The sequence below is a fragment of the Carassius carassius genome, chromosome 46 (genome assembly GCF_963082965.1).
Source record: "Carassius carassius chromosome 46, fCarCar2.1, whole genome shotgun sequence".
Taxonomy (NCBI): Eukaryota; Metazoa; Chordata; class Actinopteri; order Cypriniformes; family Cyprinidae; genus Carassius; species Carassius carassius.
In genome coordinates, this window is record NC_081800.1 from 14,641,724 (window position 1) to 14,665,271 (window position 23,548).

Genomic DNA, 23,548 nt, shown 5'->3' on the forward strand with positions numbered 1-23,548 from the left:
CCTCGCCGAAGTGTCGCAGGGTTTGAGGTTTCACAAGCCTGCCAAATATGGATGAATGGCAAAGTAAACAGCAATGCAGGGCTTGCCACAGGGCAATCTCTCAATGAAATGAAGCGTTCCTGCCTCACATCAGAAGGCTTTTACTTTCTTCTTGTGCTGTTTATAATGTTAAATAATGGTTTGGAAGGCAGTTATCTCTTTAACTACTATTTAACAGAGGATGCTTGTAATCTTTTACTGTGTCAAACGGCACAGATTACTCTGGAATCCCTTGATGAGATGATATGTGAAAATGTTTATTGGCGTACTATAAACTGATCCAAACCTCTCTAACAATATGTGTAACTCCATTGTGGCTGAAACCCATTACATTTCCCTTGAGTCATTGTTGAATTGGTTGAAACCGTAAAATACATTTAAATTCAGTCGTTTTTATAGTCAAAGAGGGTTTGGTTACAGTCATTCTGTGATTTCTGCTTGTTTTCACCCCTCATGTCTCAAACTTGTAAAATAGTGTCATCCGAAAGTAGCAGAGTGCTAAAATGGCACCCAGCAAATTGATGTCAAATTTTTTTCGTCTGCTAGCAGAGCGAGGCTGTCAGCTGATGGAGTGTGTGTGTGTGTGTCTGAAGGAAAAGTAAATGGGGGTGGAAGTGGCTGGTGTCTGTTGAAGGGAAGCACGAGTGTTTGTTCCCGATGGCAGGCATCAGAGTGTGAATATGACCTCTGGTGGAAAATAAAAAGTGGGTGAGAAAAAGAAAAGGCAATGGCTGCGGAGATCAACCTCCACTTTTAGGCACTCCGAGCTACTGTTATTTTGTATCACTTTGAAATGGCAGTATGGTTTCCTCAAAGACAGAGAAGAACACATTTTATTATAACTAGTGGAATAAATCCTGTCTATCCCTGAAATGGCGTGAAAGATTGTTTAATTTCTTCATGCTGTTTTTACGGCTCGATAACTCGCCGAACCTTATACCAGAGAAAATTTGCTTTTGAATGTTTCTCTTTTTTTTCTGTCTCCCTTCCGCTTGTCTGCTGATCCCTGCTGAATGCATTAAATGAAGTTACTAGATATGAGTGCTTAAGGGGCCAGGGCCTCCCAGGCTTGCCAAGGCGCTCAGAAGCTTGGCTCATTCAACCATGTCATCTTTTCTTTCTTGTCGTTTTTTTGTTGTTTCAGCTACTGGCTGACTTATTAGTATGGCAGGGCACTTTAAGTCTTCAATAACTACACTAAAAAACAATCAGACAGGAGGAGGCATAATAAATCAGACATGTACATCTAATTCTTTTGTTAAAATTCATCAAATCCGTAACAAGGAGGGATTTTATTGGTTACAATAAAGCACTTGTACCATTTCCCACCTTTTAATTATCAAATATAAAATGTTTAGCATCTTATCAAATTATAAAGGCCTGTTCACACTAAGGACAATGATAACAAAAAAATTGTTTTAAATATTGTTCTTAATAAATAAAAAATATATAATAATAGCAGTCCACACCACAAACCATAACAATAATGACACGGAAAGGAGCAATATAACCAGAATCACTTAAAAAAGATTTTGCCCAGTTGATGAACGATAAAAACATTGATAGCCAATCAGAATCCATCCTGCTTTGAGGACCTCAAACATTTAAAGTGGCAGATGACAAAACTTCAGTGTGTGCTTATAATAAACAGAATGTTATCCTGCTTTGGTGTGGATGCTAATATAGGTGTCATTATACTTCTCTTTATCGTTATCCTTCTTAGTATGAATGGTCCATAATTCTTGAAGGAATAATCTGGGTTTCATTCAAGTTGGGTTCAACTGTCAGCATTTAATGTTGATTTCCACAGAAATTGATTTCAACTCATCCATCGTTTTCAAAATGGGGTCCATTTTTAGAGGATTTAAAAGCAGAAACGTGAATCGTATAATTTCATAAAAAATAAAAAACATAATTTTTTCTGTTTTTCCACACTAAAATCTTAACCCAAATACAGTTTACATCTTGGGGCAATTCTTTTGAAAATCTCTATGGATTGACTTTCATTGTAAGTGCCTCACTGTATGTAAAATTCATTTTTGTGGTCATCAGCATCATGCCACAAATGCTTTCGATTGAGCCTGCCTCGTATTAAACCTGGCATATTCCTTTTAAAGGCACAATATGTAAGATTTCTTTATTAAAATATCCAAAAACCAGTAGAACAGTGTTATATTTTGCTGACCTGTGTATTTACATTATCCCAAATGCTTCAAAGAATGTTTAAATCAAGAGAAATAAGCAATTTGAACTAGTGACATGGGCCGTGTCCATAGTGTCGCCTGCCAGTGACGTCATAACCCCTCGATTTCAGATTTTTAGACTATCAGCGAAATTGTACCTTTAATTCTTGTCATCTCAAGCTAAACCCTTCATTAATACACTGGTGTGAAGGGGTCAGGGTACAGTAGCTGAGGCATTGTGATGGGTATTGAATGCAGAGCAGAACTGAATAGACACAGTCAGCTTCCCAGATACATGCTTAGGCCTGTAGAATGCAGAATGCTTTGCTTGTAAGTTGTAACTGCACCGGTTGTTTTCTTTCATTATTGGTTAATGGTGCCCAACTTGACAGGGCCATGTGATGAACAGAGGAGCTGTGAAATCCTGGAGGTGGAGTTCTCGTCTGCCTGTTAATAGGATCTCATCTGCTGTTGCGAATGCCTGCTGAACAGCCATCTGAGTGCATGAAATGCAAAGAACTCACAATTTTGCTGCTCTTTTCGGTGTACATTTTTCTTCCAATGCTCAGCTTGTGTTTTGTATGCCGCTGTCTGAACCCGAAGCAGTTAAGAGTGTGCATTAGTTGAGAATTTATTAAAGCCATCAGAGTAGTTTTTATTGTTACTGAGTGCATTTTGTGAAATACCAGTCGTATGTATATGCATATTTGTTTTACAGTGCCAAACATGAACGTCAATAATCCAGAAGAAATGTTTACTTTGCACATAACATTACGATGATTTAATATTTCTCAAACAAATCTATATTCTACAATCTATACATTGTTCATGCATTTTCCGTCGCGATTCCTTTCTGAGCACTAATTAAACCCCATGCCAAATGCATTGTTGTATATTTTTCTCATGAGCCAGAGTAGCTAATCTCCCATTGGCTGATAGCAATGATTGGTATCTCTTTGAAAACTGCATTCTCTAAATATCTTCCCTGTGCACAGCGTGGATCTCGCATAAGCAAGTGACTCAGGTTTCCTGTTGGGCACATTGTAAGTGCTATCAGGGCGGCTCGGGGAGATAAATATGGATGCACTCGAGTAAATGTAATAAATACGCCTGAATGTGAAGCTCAAACGCTTTCCAAGAGGGGAGGAGGAAAGTGTGTGTGTGTGTGTGTGTGTGTGTGTGTGTGGAAGCGTGCACTTTAGGTGCATGGCAGAGCTAAGGATTGTCAGGAGAAACAGAAGTCACACTGTCTCTGGCTCCCCTGGAGCTGGAAAGCGTTTGCCAGCACTGGGATCACTAGGGACACCTCCTTTTTTTGAAAACCTGACAGGCTACATGGTTTGCAGCACAATAAAGGGCCCTCAGTACACCAAACTCACTTCCTATTGATCTTAGCTGCCTCCGCAAATGTAACATTGGCAAGGAGAAAAACATTATTACTTGTTGTTGGTTTATAAGATTTTGGGATATTCTACAATGTAACATTTCATTGGTCTTTCTAATTTCTTTTGTCTGTTGTCTGATTTGTGAAATCAAATACTGCTATGATGAAAAAAAATAATTAGCTGAATTAAAAACATTTTTTTATGTATTTGTTTATTATTTCATAGAGGGCTAAACTAAAAAAAATGTCTTGTTGGTGTAACTGAAAAAAGGAAGGATAAAAGTGGGTTAAATGGATAAACAAATATGCAGGAAGCCATTTTTCTGTCATGTGACAAGTCATCCATTAAAGCACGCCTTTAGACTCCCATGACTTGAGGTCACTTGTGTATATATTGTATACATTACACATTACTATGGATACATTATATATTATATATTTATGTAGGCATACACATTATTTATACAAGATTTTTTGTCAGATTGATATTTTTATTAAAAGGACATGTTTTGTTAAAGTTAAATGACACAGCTCAAAAAAAAATTGTTCATGACCTATAAAAGAATTGTGTTTGAAAAGTTGTGTTTAAATGTGTATTCAGTGTGCAAGGAAAGTATTTTAGTACATGATAAGACTTGATTTTCATTTTTCAGAATCATTAAATTAAATATTTGCAGAAAATGGAATAAAGGGTTTTTCGGAAATGTATGAAAAGCTATGTGAATACAAAGATTACCATGTTTTTAAAATATTTACCTTTTTTCACTTATTACAGAGCTTATGTTGTTAAGTTAATTATTTATATTCTGTATAGAAGCACAAAATCCTTTTGATTCTTGAAACGGCATCAAAGAAGTTCTTTTTAAATGCACATTTGTGAATACATGCTGCTTTCATGTTGGGCGGGGGGAAACGGAGTAATTAATTCATTATGTGAATATGCAAATGACAATGAGAGCACCAGCGCACAATGTATATGTAATTCTCACTGGTTGTTTTGTTCTCAGACTCAGTCCTTTGGCAGCGAAACACGGCAATAAAAACTGGGCGTTCATTATTGGACACTGAAAATCAATACCCGGGTTCTGTGGTTTATTGAAACGGTAGGAGCATGCTCTTTGGCGTGTTTTCTGTGATTATCTATTTGTTATTATCTGTGCTGCTGGAGGTGGAGTCGTCAGCATGCATGTACATTAATATTCCGTACAGCAGCCGTGTGAATCTGGATTCAACGTCTTGCTTACCGATGCAGTTTCTTTACCGACCATATCTCCACGGTTTACGATCAATCACGACTCCAGTCCGATCATTTACAATCGGCAATCATTAGAATCCAGTCCGTGTTTTTGTTTTGCTCGCTTTTTAGAAGTTGTGTGTGTGCGTGTGTGGTGGAGAAGGGGGGGTAATTCTCCTTCACTAGTGTCTGGATAAAGAAAGACTAGGTCAGCCATGTGGATGCGTCTGTTGAACAGCTGAGGAAGAGGAGGAGGATAGAGAGCGAACGTGCTGTGTGTGCATATGAAAGAAAGCGCGAGGAGAGAGCGAGGGAGCGCGTGCGCGCGCGCGTGTGAAAAAGGAAGCGGAGTCTGTAAACGCCGAACTCACTGATTTCCTACCCTCCACAAACTCAAGCTTTCGGAGTTATCTCAAGGCGAAAGGGAGGAGGGGGAAACCGCAGACGTTCAGAAAACGATTCCCCGGGCGGTCCGAATGCGAATAAATTAGTAAAGCGAGGTCGTCTTTTGTTGAGGCATTTGCCCCGTTTCTTCTCTGTATGGACAGCGGCTCTCTGCGTGATAGTACTCAGCCCTCGGCTTCGTGGATTTTGGCCCAGGCCGAGAAGTTCGGCAGGGTCATTTTCATCGAACAGACGTGGAATTGTGTTTGAAGTTGTTTGCAGCAGCCCGATAGGAACTTAGATCATCATACTGGCGGGTGAGTAGTGCCTTGGCGACATTGGCTGTGTTCTAAAAGACTGAGGGAGTTTGGAAGGTTTGAGTGGGTGGGAAGGTAAATGGGGGGATAGAGATGGAATGTTGGCAATTGCTACAGGCTCAGAAGTTGAAAGCAGCAGTCTGTTTTTTTATGGCATGTTTCACTTTTGCTCTTGTTTTTGAAAGAGGGGAGCACTGTGTAATCTTTTTAGTATGCTTTATGGCTTTCTAGTAAGTAGTCTTATAAAGTTTCAGTTATCTAACTTTCATCTTCAGTGAAGAAGTTCTGTGATTGTTTCCATTTTACTAAGTGAGGAACTCAAGCATTAAGTGAATTATTAATGCTCGGGTAGCAGAATTAATGGTGCATTTAGAGTTGGAGGTGCTGAGGATCTTCAGTACATTAAGAATGCTGTTTATCTTTGTTTAGCTTTATCAAACACCATCACAGCAGTGCACTTGCAGTGACTGCAACTCTCACATGTTAGAAGAGACTTTTTGTTTACTGAAAACCCTGGGAGCAGGGGAGGAGAGCTTTTGTAGACCTGCCTGACCAGTTGGAGACTGCTATGGGACAGCCAAGTCTGCCTAACTTCCCTTTGTTAACTTGAAACACTTGAACCATGGCCCATGATTGGAACAAACATGGCCGGTTATGGTCCTTCCTAGCATGTAGTGATGTGTTGGTGGTGAAGACCACCAAGGCATGCCTGTTTTGTTGGGGTAAACTATTGTTTTTTTTTTTGTGTGTGATAAACATTTGAATAATCTAAAGAACCGTTTCTACAATTGAAAGGTTTTATGGATGTTAAATGTTCTTCATAGAACCATAGTTATTTTTAGGAGTGTAAGTTGGAAAAGACTTGTCTGAAACAGTTTTTGTTTCACAGCCTGCCTTGTCTGATCTCGTTCTCCATGCTGTGCCTGTGGAGGATGCATCTTGTATATCCTCTATGGTTTATTGGTCATACTTGAATTTCATGTGACTGTTCAGTTCCTGGGCTTACATAAAAAAAGACTCCATGTTTTTCTCACTTTGCATATGTTAGAGATAGCTATTTGTGTTAAGAAGGGCCTACTCTTTTGTGGCCAGAAGTGATCGTCCCATCCCCCCACACTGGGATGTTTTTCATCTCCAGTTGTGTAACAAGATGGTTATTGATGTATCCAAAGCTTTGAGGTTGTCAATCACACTCTCCTAGAAGTTTTGTGGGTTTTCCCAAATTGGCTGTCACACCGAAAACGCAAAGATTAGGATTAAACGTCACAAAAAGATAGCATTGACCAGGCTGGAAACATCTAGACATCAGTAATCTGTAATCATAACAACTATGTGCAGAGTATCTGTCCTAATCCTTTGGTTCATAGAAAATGGAGAGCGTGAGAGAGAGAGAAGAAAAGCCTTTATAAACCCCCGTTACACATGCCATGGCTTTGAGGGTAGCCTGAGGTGAAAGAAATCAAACATTTAGTGAAGCGTCTTCTGCAGAGGAACTAAAGACTACAGCAAGGAACAGAATGTTTTCATAGTCTTTTGTTACACTCAGGGAAACCTGTTTGAGCTAGATTACTTTAAAGTACACAGACGCTAAGTTTAATATTTGAACACAACCTGTCCATGTTTGTAGCACTCATACACCCTTTTCGTCACCTATTTAGATTCGAATATGTCTAATTAGGTTGTGTTCAATGTTTCCAAACATCCTCCTTGTCTTCTCTAGTGAATGACTGTGCTCTCTTGCTCTTTTTAAATGATTTGTGAAGGCTGTGTGTTTTAATGTTCTCGTTATTATACATCTGAGTGCTGGGCCTTCATTTGCAGCATGTGGGTGTATGATTAACTGTGTCATCCTTCTCCCTTAACAACTGCTTGCCTCTTTGCTTGAGCAGTGGAGAATGGCTGCTAAATGTTTAATGCCTAAGCGCACAGTGACATTTAGCCTTTGTGTTTTCTCTGCAAAAAAAAAAAAAGGTGGTGTTCGTTCTTTTGCGTTAAATAGAATTAGCCACATCGCAAAGATGCGTTATGTGTGTTATCCTCCACGTTAAAAGCATCAAGCGGGCGACACTGATCAAAGGCGGTTTGGCAGGGCTGACGGAGGGGTTTCTTCATAGAGTGTGTTGTAGCGGATCAGTTGGTGTGCGGTGGCTGCTGAATGTTTGACGGGGCTTGGGCAGGCATGTTATTTAATCTGCTCGCATGATGGAACTGGCTGGTGTTATGCCGCACGTCTTTTCTCCTCTGTTTGCCGAGAGAGGCCTTAACGGTGGCTCATGCGGGCTGAGCTATGCAATGTTATGCTTTTCAGGTTGGGCTTTGTCTCTGCAAACTTGTAGGTAGACTCTCCTTTGTTTACAAGAATGTGTTGGCACTTTCCCCTTGATAATAGATACAGTAACCACAGGCACCTGCCTGTAGCCCTAGTGACAAAGAGACCTGACACTGTCAAACTATAAACAGCTCAAGCGGCTGAGTCGTCTGAATGCTTCTGTAGCAGCAAGTACTAAGAGCAGATTGATATCTGTCTGGTAATAGGCTCGTCTTTGTTTGACTCATTCCTCAGACTTCACGGGAACACGGTATGATGTTTCAGCAGCACTCTCTTTGTCTTATTTGTTGTTCATTCCTCTGTTTATTTTGCACATGCCAGAAGGTAGTTGATCTGTAGCTGTTGAAGTTAATCTGATAAACCTGGATCGCTCCATTTATGCATTAAACATTATAAACAAATAAATGTAAACCTGAGAGCGAGACGTTAATGGGTGTAATTGAAACTGATATTTTTTTAATAAGCCCTAAAGCACCTGAGCCCTTTGCTCGAGATGTCTCGCACATGTTAAGTGAGAGGGGACATCTCGACCTGTTAATTCAGCACATGGCCATAAAGTGAGGTTGGGGGTCCCACAGGCCCCACAGTTTTCCTGTTCTGTAAGAGATGTCAGATGTAGTCTTTTATGCCTGCACACCCTTACTAGTATTTGATTTGTCCTTGTCCTTATAGAGAAACACTCACTATGGTGATAAACGTATTATAAAACTGCAATCCTCACTCAAGTGCTTTCATCTTGAAAAGCATGCGTTGGATCGAAGCTTTTCTTGCTTAAAAGGATCCAAATTTCTTAGACTGCCAGAATGGAGCACAATTTGTGACTGCTGTTCCTCCAATGATTCCTAAACACATATTTTTGTTAATGGAACTAGTCATTTATTTTATTCATCTTCATGCCATTCCTATACAGTATTGCTTTCTTTCTTACATGAAACACAAAAGGCAGCAGAATGTCCTTAGGCAGCTTGTGTTTTAGTATTTTGTTTTTGTAATTTAATTAAATATAATTAAATTTTTAATACTTATTAGGGCCGCTATAGGACCCTTGCCTCCTGGTTGAGAACCACTGTTATAGTAGGCCATACAACTAGTGAGCAAAATTTGAAGTCCTTTTTAAAATGTCTGACAACTTTTGACAAATTTTAAGCTTTTCCCTTTGCTGTGATGCTTAAATATAAATTGTAATTGCACCTGGAATAACTACTCTAAATTTGATGTCATCAGTTTTTGTGTCACAGTGGTGATCACAATGTTTTAAAATGGAATTGCAAGTGATATTTCAGAGCAGTGGTTGAGAGGAAGAATATTAGTCAAAAATGACTTTAGTCTTTTCCTCACTGAATATTGCTCACCAGTCGTATAGACAAATTTGATGTAACTTTTTTGCATTCATTCTAGCTCGTCTATTAAAATAAATCACCCTCTTTCATTTTATGGAAAAGCTCCCTAATGTCACTCTGCTTGAGATCTCTCTTTGTGTTTCTGAAGAAAGGAAATATTGTTGAAATAGCAGAGTATTGTTAAGTAAATGATGACAATTTTCAGTTTTGGGCAAACAATTCTTAAAGTAGTTTTTTACTATAGGATGACAACCTAGGCGTTCAATCGAAAACCCAACTCCTCTCTAGGAAAAGCTTTGTAGCCAGTTTATAGCTAATAGGTGAGAGCTTAAAGAGCAGAATCTAATTTCTGACTTCAAAACTATCACAAAGCTGTGACGAATTGTGGTGGGTGGACAAGCATTCAAGATCACCACATTACAGTCACATTACACTGTTAGTAAGGGCCAATTGAACTGAATCTATCCTATAAACTAAACCCACTATTGTTAGCTGAGGAGATACATTGGAAGGCTGGAGAAATAAGCCAAGACATCTGTATTCAGAAGGCAGACATGTTGGTTTTACTTCAGTAGAATTGTTCATTTAAAAGTATTTCATTTCATAATGGAGTATTCAGCTCTTTTGAGGCAGATAGCAATTACCTTGCAGCTATAACTGTACCCGGGCAGGGGATTGGTTGGATTTTGTTTTTCCAGGTGAGGAGTTGTCTTTTTGTGACACAATATGCATATTGTTCTGTACAAACTAGGCCTTCTGTTGTTGAATAATGCTAGCTTTGATGGATCAAGCTATATCTCTCTGAGATCAAATAAACCTTTAGTGCAATCTTGCTGCTGGCAGAATAAAATGGCACTCTAGACTTTCACTCCTTGACTCTTCCTGATAATGTATAAATAGTTTCATTTTCAAGTAGTTGAATGCAGGCTATTTAAATGTATGTGTCCAGAAACATTTGTGGCTGCAAAAATAATTACCTTATCTAGAGAAATATGAGTGCTTGAGGGAAAACTTTATATGCATGTAATGAAACACCATATGATGACAATCATGCAGCCTTACTTGGTTGGCAGATCATAGGGAAAATGTGGTATTTCAGTGTTACAGAGGGAGCATTTTGTTAAACCATGTTTGTGCCCTATCCCTCAACATCTCACATCCTTTTGGAATGTTCCATGGAAAGTCACCTTGAACCCAGCTGACAGAATGGCCGAGGTGTGAACCTGTGAGTACTTTTGAGGGTAGGGTTACGTTCCAGTCGTGCCTAGTTTGATTCTATTCAGATGTCTCTGCTTTGTGCTTTATAGACAAGGCAGCAAAGCTCTGAAAATTTTCTTCTTGGCTCATGGATGTTGTTCACATGCTTTTGTTGGAGAACCATTGAGCTTATGGAGCCTCCATCAGTGGTGCTTTAGTTGCTCCAGTATATAGATTAATGTTTAAAAGTTTGGAGTTAGAAAGATTTTTCTTGTTTTGAAACAGATTTTAATTTTTTTTAAACTGATTGTTTGTTTCTTTTAATGCAAATGACCTGGTGCTCCCGCCTCTCTTTTCAGAAGAGGGTGGAGCTTCAAGATCTCATGCTCCGGCAAAACAGGATAATATCATTGTTGATTGTGCTGTATAGTAAACACGCGTTTATGAATTAAACAGACGGGATCACGGCACAATAAAAATAACGACATAGCTGGTTTCATGTTGGCTTCATGTGCTGTCGCATTATGATCTTGACAAATTTAAGCGGTCAACTTCACATTGCTTTCTTATGCCATTTTTAACTACCACATTCCTATTTATGATCATTCTGGTAGCACATGAAGGCAGCATCATTGAAAACCGACAATGGTAGCTTTAGTGCCAAGAAGCTCTTTTGGAAAACTAAAATGACATATGATGCTTATTTTGTGACCCTTGTTTGTGAGGCAATCCAACGTAAAATAAACACAAACATATAGGACTTTTTTTTTTCCTCTTCTTTTTTGTGACATTCTCTACGAAAATGAAAAAAATCTCTCTCTCCGCTCTCTCTCGTGAAGCCTAAACGGAAGTAACTAAACCTGTAATTCATCGACTGGCCGCTTGAGGCTGGCTGCAAAAAGGAGTCAGTCCCATGGACTCCCCATGTTAAAATGCCCACTTTTACAGCAAAAAAAAAACACATTTACAGCCTGGTGCAAAAATTATTTTGGTCTATATAGCTGATTTTACCCTTCATGACAACTGTGAGGGGGGTGAATTTTTTTTTATAACTTATCCGTTTAAATTATATTAAGCCTTAAAGTTCTGCATAATTAAGGGCATGGTCACTTGAGTGACAGGTGGAGTGCCGCTGCTGTCACCGCCGTCGAGCAAGGTGGGCGTGGTCAGTTTATAATCCCAACAGAGGGTACTTGTAATGCGTGTATGGCGCTGACATTGTATCTCCAGTAGCTACAGCAAGAAAACATTAATGGTGGACTGCTGCTTCTCACATTTAGGGTGGGGTCTATGCTAATAGGGCAGAGAGGGTCACATGGGCCCTTTCCCTAGTATGACTTCATAATGGGGAGAAATCTGGAACCACTCATTCGGAGAGACCGTTTATGATTCATTGGGATTATAAAAAAAATAAAATAAATGAGTGGGTGGATTTTTACCATTATATGCTGGTTGTTTTCACACACTGCGGCCACACAACTGTGTTCAAACACCTTATAATAGTGATTTTTGCATAATAGGTCACCTTTTAAAGAATCCTGAAAAAAATGCACAAGAATATAAACACGATTGTTTTCAACATTGATAATGATTAGAGGTGTTCTTGAGCGCAAAATTAGCATTTTAGAATGATTTCTGAAGGATCATGTGACTAAAGCTTTGTCATCACAAGAATTATTTACCTTTTAAAATATTCATATAGAAAAAGATTGTAGTATTTCATAATATCACTGTGTAATGTTGTCAAAAAATGTTGATACCAGCATTTCCCGCTAGCATTTTGAGCACCGTTTGAGCAGATTCTAATACTAATTTAAAATGAAAATTTAAGTACTGACTTCAGTACTTTTGACAACACTATCACTGTGTTTTATGGTAAGAGACTTCTTTTATAAACATTAAGTCTTTCCAACCCCAAATGTTGGAATGTTAATGAATGTATTGGATTGCTTTGCAATAATTTGATAACCAGTATGTCTGTCAGGCATCTGTGCGCGTGCATGAGTAAAATAAAAGACATAGCCTAATTAAAACAGATATTATAGCGATCATCTTTGTCCTGTTTTTGACTTAATTACTTAAGGTATTTTAGACGTTCACATTTTAGTTGGCATACCCCATCTGTCTTTATCTCCAACTTGAAGTAGGCCAGCCTCAGTACAGGGGTCAATAGCATGGCCTGAAGGGAATTGTGACTGACTTGTTTGACATCAAAAGATCAGTTCTCTGAAGCAGCCTAATTAACCTTTTTACAAGAATTTCTTGTGCTTGTTTTCTACTTATAATGTGTTGTTTGCTAACCTTTCATCTGAAATCTGCCATGCTCCATTACATTTTGAAAACAGCTGCTGAAAGAGCAATAAACAAATGGAATTATTTTCAAAATAGCCTCTGTTTTCTGCCACAATATTATCATATGAAAGAATCATCATTGGAATTGCTTAGGAACAGAAATGAGTCTGTTTTAAATTAGGTAATTGAGATGTTCTGCTTAGACATCTTGAGTTTCTTGTTTTGATCTCCGTTTATGTTTCTAGGAGGTGAACAAAGCGGGTCGCGGGTCTTGGCACCTGCAAACCATTTTCACTTTTAGTCACCCAAGATGAAAATAATTAACGGGTGACATGCTTGAAACTTTCAAAGGCACCGTTTGACATGCTTGTACTTTCAGATCTTATATTGGTGAGTAAACATTTAATGCAAGTGTATCACAGCTTTATTTATGCATTAAATCTGCTGTTGGCTCTGAATTATACATTAGCCAGTAAATAATGCATCAGCCTCCATTCCTCAATGATTACTGGCCAAGATACTAATGGCAAGTTTGCTGATGATATCCTCGTTGATTGTTCTGGCTAGGTTAGTTTCTACTCCTGAAGATATTTTCTGCTACTATTGTGAATAAATGCAATTTGAGTAATGGACATGTCACTGGGTGTTTTTTTTTTGTTTGTTATCTCCTGAGGTTGAATGGCCCATCAATAGAATGGATGTAGGTATGGATTTTCTTGCGTTATCCTAGTGAGGGAGGGCTAGAATTATGAACAGTTTGTCACTTTTAAGAGGCTTCGCACAATTATTGAAGGGTGGCATTTTTCCTTTTAACTTGACCTCTGTTTTAACCTGTGTTACTGGGCCAGTGTCATAAGAGCTACTGACACCTTTTGATTTGATCCACTTCATTTGTCATCTCTTGCTCAGGAATAATTACAGCAGTGGCAGGCTGCGCCCTAGGGAGCGCTCAAGCTTATGACCTTTTTGTTCCCTTAAACATGAGCCAGAGACAAAGGCGCAGAAGAGCGGGAGTTGTGATTAGGAAAATAATGGCTCTGACAAGTTAGAGATTAAATTGTAAACAGGCCCCGAGACATATCAATACTTGCTGAGGTAATTGATTTTGCTACCGCAGTTCCACTGGCCGTGACCGGCTGTTAATGGCGCATTAATAAACAGGGAATTTCAGATCGAGGTTAAAACCTCACCGTACCCTGAGACCTTTGCTGTTTGTTTACCCTTGTCGAAGCGAGCCGTGTATTTGTCATAGGCTTTCACATCATCTTTGATTACAATAAATCGATGAGACCTGAATGGTAACGTTTGAAGTAGGGATGTGCACGGATAGTTGAACATTCGAATATTCGTTCTGCTCTAATTATTCGATAAATAAAAATAATATTCGAATTTCGCAAAAAAAAAAAAAAAAAAAAAAATTCACAATAAAACCTAATTTGGTCACTTTCTGTGATTCTCCACGGCATATGCAAGCAAAAAAAAATTAATGAATGATTAAGGGGCCATTCACATATCGCGTCTAATAAGGCGTGGAAAAGGCTATGCGCGCCGCTTTCTCCTTCTTTCAAAAGCGCTCGGGCAGAAGCGCTCCTGAGGCGACGCGTTCTCTCCATGAAGACGCGGAAATTTCATCAAAGGATAAATGGATTTGCAGCACAAAAAAATCGCTTTCAGTAGTTTGCTACTAAATTTATTTCAAAATGGCAATCCATATACAGCTATGATCAGCTGTTCCTTCATCTTGGCGGAGCTTTCAACGTTGTTAAGGGAAAGGATGAAGCTGAATGTTTAGTTCTTGTCACATGACCTGCGGTGCGCTTTCGGCAATTTGAAAGTTGAGATGTTTTTAACTCGATGCTGTTCGGACGCGCCTGAAAAAAAAAACGGGACCGCGTCGCACCGCGTGCGCATCGCGACCGCGTTGCTTCCATTATGAGCGCGCATACCGCGCGCCTACATTGGAAATAACGAACTTGAGCATGCAAAAGACGCGATATGTGAACGCCACCTAAAAGAACTGCGGTCTTCTAGTACTTGAAATATGCCGTGGAGAATCACATAAAGTGGTCCAAGAACATTGTTGCAGCATCTCTCAAGCAACGAATAAACACCGCTAACTTGGAGAATGCAGTGAAAACTCCTCTTCTCGCGTCTGCCCTAGACCCTCGGCACAAACATCTCAGGTTTCTCGATGAAAACATGAGAGAAGTAAGAAAAAAAAACTTTTTTGAACATAATCAGAACATTTTCCTTGATGCGAGTGGTGCGGATGCAGTCGCCACGATGAAGATGCAATGCCCACTCGTTGGAAAGTTCTCCAGCGATGATTACAGAGAGTCCAGCCGAGACGAGAGGGAACAGTTCTTGCTGGAGCCATGTATTCCACCAGATGAGGATCCCATTCAGTGGTGAAACGAAAACACGAAGCGCTTCACAAAACGTATTCGCTTAGCACACTGTTATTTGTGAGTCCCGCCAATGTCTGTGCCGTCAGAGCGCGTTTTCTCCGCAGCCGGCCTTATTGTTAACAGACTAAGGAGCCGACTTTCCCCCAATCATGTTTACATGCCCGTATTTCTTAACAAGAACATTTGAAACAATAGAAAAAAAAAGCAAAAAAGATTTGTTGACAGTTTAAAAGTTAAGTGTAAGCTACATTCTGAACAATAGCCTAATTGCTGCAGGCTGCTTTACGTTTTTTCTTTGTTCACTTTTTTTTTTTTTTTGCTTTTAATCTGTACTTTTGTTTGTTTGCAAGCATTGTTAAAGGTTTTCAGCTACAAAACACGATGTGTAATGTTCAAGCTTATTGTAAGCTTGTTTAAAATGATGAAAACAAATGTTGCTGAAAAATAACGTCTGACTCATTAAACTTAATTTTAATAAACGAATATTCGAATATTCGTTTTTTGTGAGCTCAAATATTCGAATGTGATATTTGTGGAAAACGCCCATCCCTAGTTTGAAGATGACAAGCTTGTTGTGCTCTGTGTCATTGGGAGGACAAAGAGGAGCAGAGGGGGGTGGAAACACAAACTGTGGTCATAGAATCAGCTCAATGCTCCTGTTCTTCATCAGGGTGAAGTGGTTCCATCAGAGCGGGAGGGAAATTATACTCTATTGTGGCAATACACCACAATCCCACTCCAGTCGCCATTAAGTGGAGCAGAGCTATTGAATATTTGCATTCCCACCTGATAGCCCCACTTTCTCTCAGGGGTAGCATGGTGATTGCATCCATTTGGAGATATTTGAAACTCTCTTATCCTTATCAGATTTTGTTTAGTTGTGTTTACTTTAAGTGTATTATTATATCCTATTGTATTTACTCTAGTGGAAAAAGTCTGTATGTGTCTCTGCACATCGGCACCACGGGGTCATGCAGAATCATGGCTGCTGCAGGGTCACAGTGCGGTTCACCGCCGGGCTGGTGTTAGTGATCTGTGTGACACATCAGTTAAATACAACATGATCTCTCCATTCATTTCAAAACTGGATTACACTGGTCGGACTGCTCTACAATACACTACAGCCGTTCTTCTGGTTTAACACAGACATTATGAAAGTAATACAATAGTGCTTGCCTAATAGGCGTTTTAGTTCACAGTAGTGCTGCAACGACGCGTAGACGTCATCGATTACGTCGACTACAAAAATACATCGTGCGTGAAATGCGTCGACGCATCACACTGTTTACATCTCGCGTAATGGCATACTGGGAAAGGAGAAAGCTGCATTCTATCACAAAAACAGAGACCACTGTTACCAAAAGTATGGGAATACTTTAAACAGAGGCCAAATAAAATGGCCCTTTGTTCCCTTTGCAAAACCAATTTGGTGTACCACGGCAGCACAACACAAATGCGATGCACGAGCACCTCAGAGGAAAACATCCTGGCGCTCTCCGGTGTTACGGTTTAACTGGTTACAGTGTGATCTGGTGACCAACTTCCTGGTTCAGGTCTCTGCTGCAGATGTGATGGAACGACCGCAGCAGGTTCAGCGATTCCAAAAGCACAAACTGATGTGATATTATTAAGTGTCTAATAAACGTATACTTGCTTATTGCATGATTCTGATATTCCTGTTTTTGCGTGCGCGTCACGACCGCGTCGCTTCCATTGAGCGCGCATACCGCGCGCCTACATTGGAAATAACAAACTTGTGAATATGTGAACGGCCCCTTAAAAGACAGCGCGCCGCGAGACAACAGTCACAAACCACCGAGCTACCCTGAATCAGCTCCAGATCTCTGGAAACCATGCTAAACCATAGCAGAACCCTGACTACATTTTATGGTTTGTGATGCTAAAGAACATTTCATGACGTCTCAGACAACTGTAAAATTGTGGCTACTGTGGTTTAATTATAAACGCTATCGTAAACTCATATTTACCATAGTAAAATAATTTTCTTTGCCCTTTTTATTTTGTATACTGTAAAAATTTCAAACACATTGTTTGAAAATGAATAAAGGTTGAAATATTATATTAGAAGTTGTACTTATATTTTTTTGTAAAGTTATCCAAAGGATTCATTAGCTAATCAAAAAAGAACATTAAATTAATTATTTATTGTAATAAAAATAATTGTTAGAGTAGTCGACTAATCGAAAAAAATAAAAAAATAGTCTCCATTTGGAATTGAGCCTGTCTGATTTGAGCTTCCATTCCTCTGGCAGGCCGTTCCCTACTGAGCTCTAAAAAATATGTTTTTGTTGACCATCCAAGATTACCTGCGAAGTACCATAGGTCAGCCCTAGAAGCTTTTTGAAGAATGCAGAGTCCACTAGAGAGGTATTCACACCCAACATCAACCACCCACAAAGGCTGAGGCATGAAATCTTTTCATCATTATATGCTTTAATATGCCAAATTCAACCTGAGCCAAACACTCACACAAGCAGCAGCAAGCAGAAGTGCTGCTTAAATTTGTTTGATTTGCTACAAACACCAATTCCATATTTGGAAAAGCTAAGTCTCCTATTTTGTTTTAGTCTGAGTTATAATGTGGTGTGTCAGTGATACAAAGAGCTCTGGGATGCTGTAATTCCCCTAGCCCTCCCCCTTTAACCTTCTCTACAAAGGAAGGATTCTTCCTCAAATCAAGTTATTTCATACCTTTGGTTTTAAAAAAAAGATTTCTCTGCTGATAAAACCAGCAGAGCGTCTTTCCTTTGGGAATGTGGGCACTGTTTCAGTCCTGTCTTGTGCCGATTAAAGGAGCACTTGTAGATAATCCATTCAAATACAAATCTCTGTTGCATATTGGGGGAAATAGAGGGTTGGAAATGGGTGGGGGGTTGAAAAATTTGGATTCCTAAGTGCTTATCACCTCAATCCGCCACTCCAAAAAGGATAAATATTTAATGACTGGGAAGCTGAAATAGAGCCCTATCAAGACTGGGTAGAAATGGATCTGCTATTTATACGCTATACAGCACGTTAGACAGCCCAAGGTTATTAGTGTATATGCTGTATGTGTTTGTCTTTCTGAGAATCACTTTGTATATTCAAAGGGAATGTGGCATTATTCTTAAGCACTGGCTTGTAAAATGACTGCAGCCTGAATTTAAGTGTTGTAAGATTATCCTAATATTTGTCTGATTCCTTAAACAATTTGTCAATGGAAAAAGCTCACAGTCTTGAGTGTTTCGGACTAGTGAATACATAATCTTGTGATTTTTCACACTCCCAGTTGCTAGAATAGTTGATGATTAAAGTTGTTGGCGTCTGCTTTTTCTAAGCATAGTTTGTCATTTTACTGTTTTGCAACTGTAGCACAGGATCACCAGGGATCTATTAAAGAAACCGTGGATACATTCAATTTCCACTTGTATAAAATTCAACTAGTTGAGTCATGGAATTGTATGGAGACCATGAGGAATGTTTTGGAGAGTGGCAGCGTATTGACAGTATCGTCACTATTTTACAGGTCAGTCAAATGTCATTGGTAGTGAAGAGGTGCAGCCGTTGGCTCTTGAGCCAAGTTGTAAAAGGATCTTTCTCACGTTGTTTATACTCGCAATGATTTGGGCCATTTTAGTGTAATCGAACAGGTTCCAAAAAAGCTCGCCGAATGAACACAATGGATTACATTGTGGACAGAATGTTTCCATTGTGGAGTGCAACTCTCTCAGGCACTTCTGAACGGCTGGATTAGATTACCAACCCCTTTTCATGGCCGGTTTAGATGACTGCTGATCAATGGTGCTCTTAGCTTCAAATCTAATTTGTTTTTGGGCTCACTTGGTAATGCTGATCACAGATTATTCCTCTGTAAAATTAATCAGTTTACTGATGTATTTTTTCAGATCGTTCGGATTCTCATAGACATTAATTACTGTGATGCCACATTCATTATTGAATTTTAGAGCTGCTGTTGCTGCAGTGGGTTAGAGATGTACAGCATGCGATGGATCCGCAGATCTTTGCTGAACAGCTCATTAAGATGGTTCTCTTGGTAACAAAGGGTAGATCCTCATCAAATTACGTGTTTTTTTTTTTTCAGAAGATAAGACCAAGTGCAAACAAAAATGGGTGTGTTGGACTTTACTAATAATTAGCTGCGGGAAACATCTTTTTTTTTTGCTTGGTTATTAAAAGTGAACTCTGATTTTAAGTCTGCATGTTCTATAGTCCCCACGTTCTCTGTCATACTGTTAGCATGGCTAAGGGGACGCCGGGTAGAAGGGAGACTATATAATAGGGATGCACTGATGTATCGGACTGCCTACACTGTAAAAAATGTACTGTAGAATTTACAGGATTTTACTGGCAAAAAAGTTGTAGCTTTGCAATATTTTGTAAATTCACTAAAGTACAGTATTTACCTGGCAAAAAAGTCGCCAATAAAGTCTTGTAAATATATTTTACAGCTTTTTTTCTGTAATTTCATTAAATTACAGTATTTAACTGGCAACAAAAGTTGTCAATAAAATCATGTAAATACCCCTAAATACAATATGATGTTGTAATAATTTAACAATGAAACTGCTTTAAAGAATAATTTTAACAGTAAACTATAAAATACTGATATAAATGCATTATCATGAGCTATATCTTAATACATTTACAAGTGAATAAAAACCAAGTCAATGATGTTGCAAATAAGTATTTATTAAAACTGACAGAAAGACATTGCAAGGCTTTTACTGGTAAAATAAAGGTTTTAGTCTTTCAACAGTTAAATCTTATCATAAAAATAGCATAGCATCACAAGTAACTGTTTAAAAAAAGCTTTCTTTCTATAAAAATGAAGGTCAATCAACAGAATTTGTATAATTTTGGTAAAAAAAAAAAGTTTTAAAGAAAAGGATTAAAATAAAATGCTGGAATCAACATTAAATCACAAATTTACATTTTAATTGTTTGAGCTTATGTTCTATTAAATTAAGAATATTCCTGCAAAAGACAAATTAATAAATACATACTGAAAGTCCATCAACTTTCTGAGATGAGCACACACATGAGGGTTGTCCCTCTTCTGAGACTTTTCCCACTTGTTTTGCCTCTATGTATCCGTCTTGTATCCAGTGAGTGTTGTGATTCCAAGAAAACATCTGCACATAAACACAAGCAAAAGCATCAGGATAAAGTTATGTATCAAATGAAACTAGCTCAATAAAATAAATGTCAAAATGCCACTTATACAATACAATCAGCATTTACCAGTACTTAAAAGGTTACTCCACCCCAAAATGAAAATCTTGCCATTAATCACTTACCTCCATGTCATTCCAAACCCGTAAAAGCTTCGTTCGTCTTCGGAACACAATTTAAGATATTCTGGATGCAACCGAGAAGATTGTGACTGTCCCATAGACTCTCCAGTAAAAACTACTGTCAAGGCCCAGAAAAGTATGAAAGACATCATCAGAATAGTCCATCAGTGGTTCAACTGTAACGTTATGAAGCGACGACAATTATTTTAGTATGCAAAGAAAACTAAAATAAGGATTTATTCAACAATTAGTCTCCTCTGCATCAGTGTAGTGCCATTTTTGGGGAGTATCTGTTGGACACACACTACATAGCCTGTTCTGTGTCAGCTGGGTCACATGGACACGCTTTCTATGTTTATTTACGCTTTGATTTGAACGAAAACAGCGTATCCATGTGGTGCGGCTGACATAATAAAAAATAACGACTTTGTTGAATAAAGTTGTTCTTTTTGTTTTCTTTGCATACAAAAAGTATTCTTGTAGCTTTGTAAAATTAGTTGAACCACTGATGGCAGATGGACTATTCTGACAATTCTTTTCATACTTTTCTGGTCTTAGACATTGTAAATTTTTTGGCAGTCTGTGGGACAGACGCAAGCCTCCCGGTTCTCATCTGAAATATCTTAAATTGTGTTCCGAAGACGAACATAGCTTTTACGGGTTTGGAACTACATTAACAGTTAACAGTGATGAATGACTACATTTTCATTATGGGGTGGAGTAACCCTTTAAATAAGTAACCTTTTTCGCAAATGAAATTACTTAAGTAAAACTTGTTACCTTTGAAAAAATTAATGTGTGCAAAAGATGCCTGCTCCCGGGACGCACAATGTTGAGGTATGAATTCACAACCATCTGACCCTCAAATAGTCAAAAGCCACTGGGTGGACCTGAAATGAATAAATATAAGCAATAATCTAACCTACAATGCAGTTTTTCAATATAAAATGTAATCTAAATTACAAGTTTATCAAATTATTTAAATAATTAATACATTACCTAATAAGTCTCTAATAAGAGTCTTGAAGCATCTAACATTTCTCCACATCAGCTGCTATTCTTTGCACCTACAAGACATAAAGAAAATAATCTTGTGATTTCTTTAAAGCATTATGTACTGTAAATGAGACCAAAATTAACACCAGAAAAGGCATATATTTTAGAATAAACAAACTATTATAAATTATATAATTTATATTATAAATTGTAATATTACATTGTAGAACTGTACCACCAATCAAATTAAATAATTAACAGTGCAAAATTACAACTGTGTAATGACATGAAATTTGAAAATACAATTAATAAATGTTGGAAAAATGCAATGCTACTTATTAAACCTGAAACTAATCCGCCATTAGGTGGCAGTAAATAACTTAATGAGGCAATCAACAGAGTCATTCATTGAACCGATCCGTTCAAAAAGATGAATCATTTAGCTAAAATTTGGAGAGTTTTGATTTGAGAATGAGCAAAATAGTTTTGCTTTGGTCTTTGTTTGGAACTATATTCGTTGGTGAAATACAACAACAGTTAATATTGTGTCTAAAAAAGTAAGTAACTTGTTAACCAATTGTTTATTGAACTATGTATTTGCAATCGTGATACTCAGCAAAACAGCTCACTTGTGATGCTTCTTATATCACATGTTATGAATAAACTCAACAGTTGAACATTTACCTCATGTACTTTCTGTGAGTTTATGTGTGCGGTAAAGCTTGTTTTGATGTTGAATGAAAGGTTAATATAATCAGAATCAGTCTCGCGTTTCGATGCTTCCTCAGCCTTTTTTTTTTTTTTTTTTTTTTAAATCAGACTAACTTGTCCAGTCGGGCATATAAAGATTTCACTTATTATAGTAAGGCGTCGAGTCAATATGGGATAGTTGAATGAATGAAATTTCAAATTTTGCTGTTCGTCAGTTATTTCATAGATAGTAGTTGCTATGACAATCGTTCGCATTGGTCTTTATTTTAAGTTAGGTAAACACTACTTTTAAATGCTCTCAATAAGAAAATTTTACTTCCAAAATTCGAACATTTTGCGTAACTATGCTATAATAGCAATTCCCAGTTTACTGCACATAAGTTACCAAGGCCACTTGTCTAAATGTCAGGATAGGAGGCTATTGTGACATGAAATCGCTTATACATTAACTTAAATAAATATAAAAGGATATATTTCTTAAGTATAATTAAGTGAACTTACCAGGAATTATGAATAAAGCCTCTAATCTTCAATCGTTCTCGGGCTGCTCCAGTCGGCTGGGTTTCAGATTTGAATGATGCGCGCGCAATCCCATAATGCCACACTACAGTAAGTTAGTGTAAAAAGCAGGAACTACAGTGACAACACCTGCTTCTTGTAAATGAATTAGTTGACGTGGAAATATACTGTTAACAACTGTAAAACCTTATTTGACCCATAATGCATTGCGAATTACAGCTGCATCTTGTAAAATGTTTATACAGTAAAATTTTGCAGTAGAAACTACAGCAATTTTTTACAGTGTATATTTATCAGCCAATTTTATGCACTGAGCTGTATAATGTCTGTTGCATAATCCTAGCACTGCTGTCTGCACTTTAATGCTAATTGAATAACAAAAGACAAAAGATCGCACACTATTCTTGACTAAAAAACTTTTGTAACTTTCATAAGTGTAGTTGACCTCATCTGAATGATGACCAAAACTTTACTCATGTTTTAGACTAAAAAACTAAAACTAAACTAAAGTTTATTGCGTCCTTTTTCACTCCAAAAAAACTCAACACAAGAGCTAAACAAAACACAGCATGAGAAGTGCACATTAATATCTCTGTTGCATTATAATCAACATACATTTACACAGAACACTTATTACAAATAACAGTAAACAAATATATACAGATCTCATGCCTTTTCGGGGGTTGCTTAATAAGCTGACAAACTTTAAATCAGAAGAACTGCGTGCGTTCATTACCCATATAGCTCCGTATACTAGAAAAACCCATCAAAATAAGTCGCACCTTAGTAAAGGAGATCTCATACATATTTAAATATTTTTGTAATTTTAAATGTATACAAAAACAGATTAGAAAGTTTAATCATAAAGTCTGTTACAATGAATAAGGATTCGTATGTAGT

At 38.0% G+C, this 23,548-nt stretch overlaps 1 protein-coding gene across 4 annotated transcripts in view; it reads left to right on the top strand.

Annotated features, from left to right (window-relative positions):
• The window catches only part of LOC132128969 (arginine-glutamic acid dipeptide repeats protein-like), a 176,654-nt gene that overhangs the window by 45,252 nt on the left and 107,854 nt on the right, over positions 1-23,548 (top strand). The window contains exon 1 of one of the 4 annotated variants that reach the window (XM_059540384.1): positions 5,017-5,541. The exons of 2 other annotated variants lie outside the window; for them this stretch is intronic. The gene's annotated coding sequence lies outside the window, so the exon portion shown is untranslated. Of the gene's footprint in view, positions 1-5,016; positions 5,542-23,548 lie in introns of those variants that run through there. One more of the 4 variants, XM_059540387.1, reaches the window with a different exon arrangement.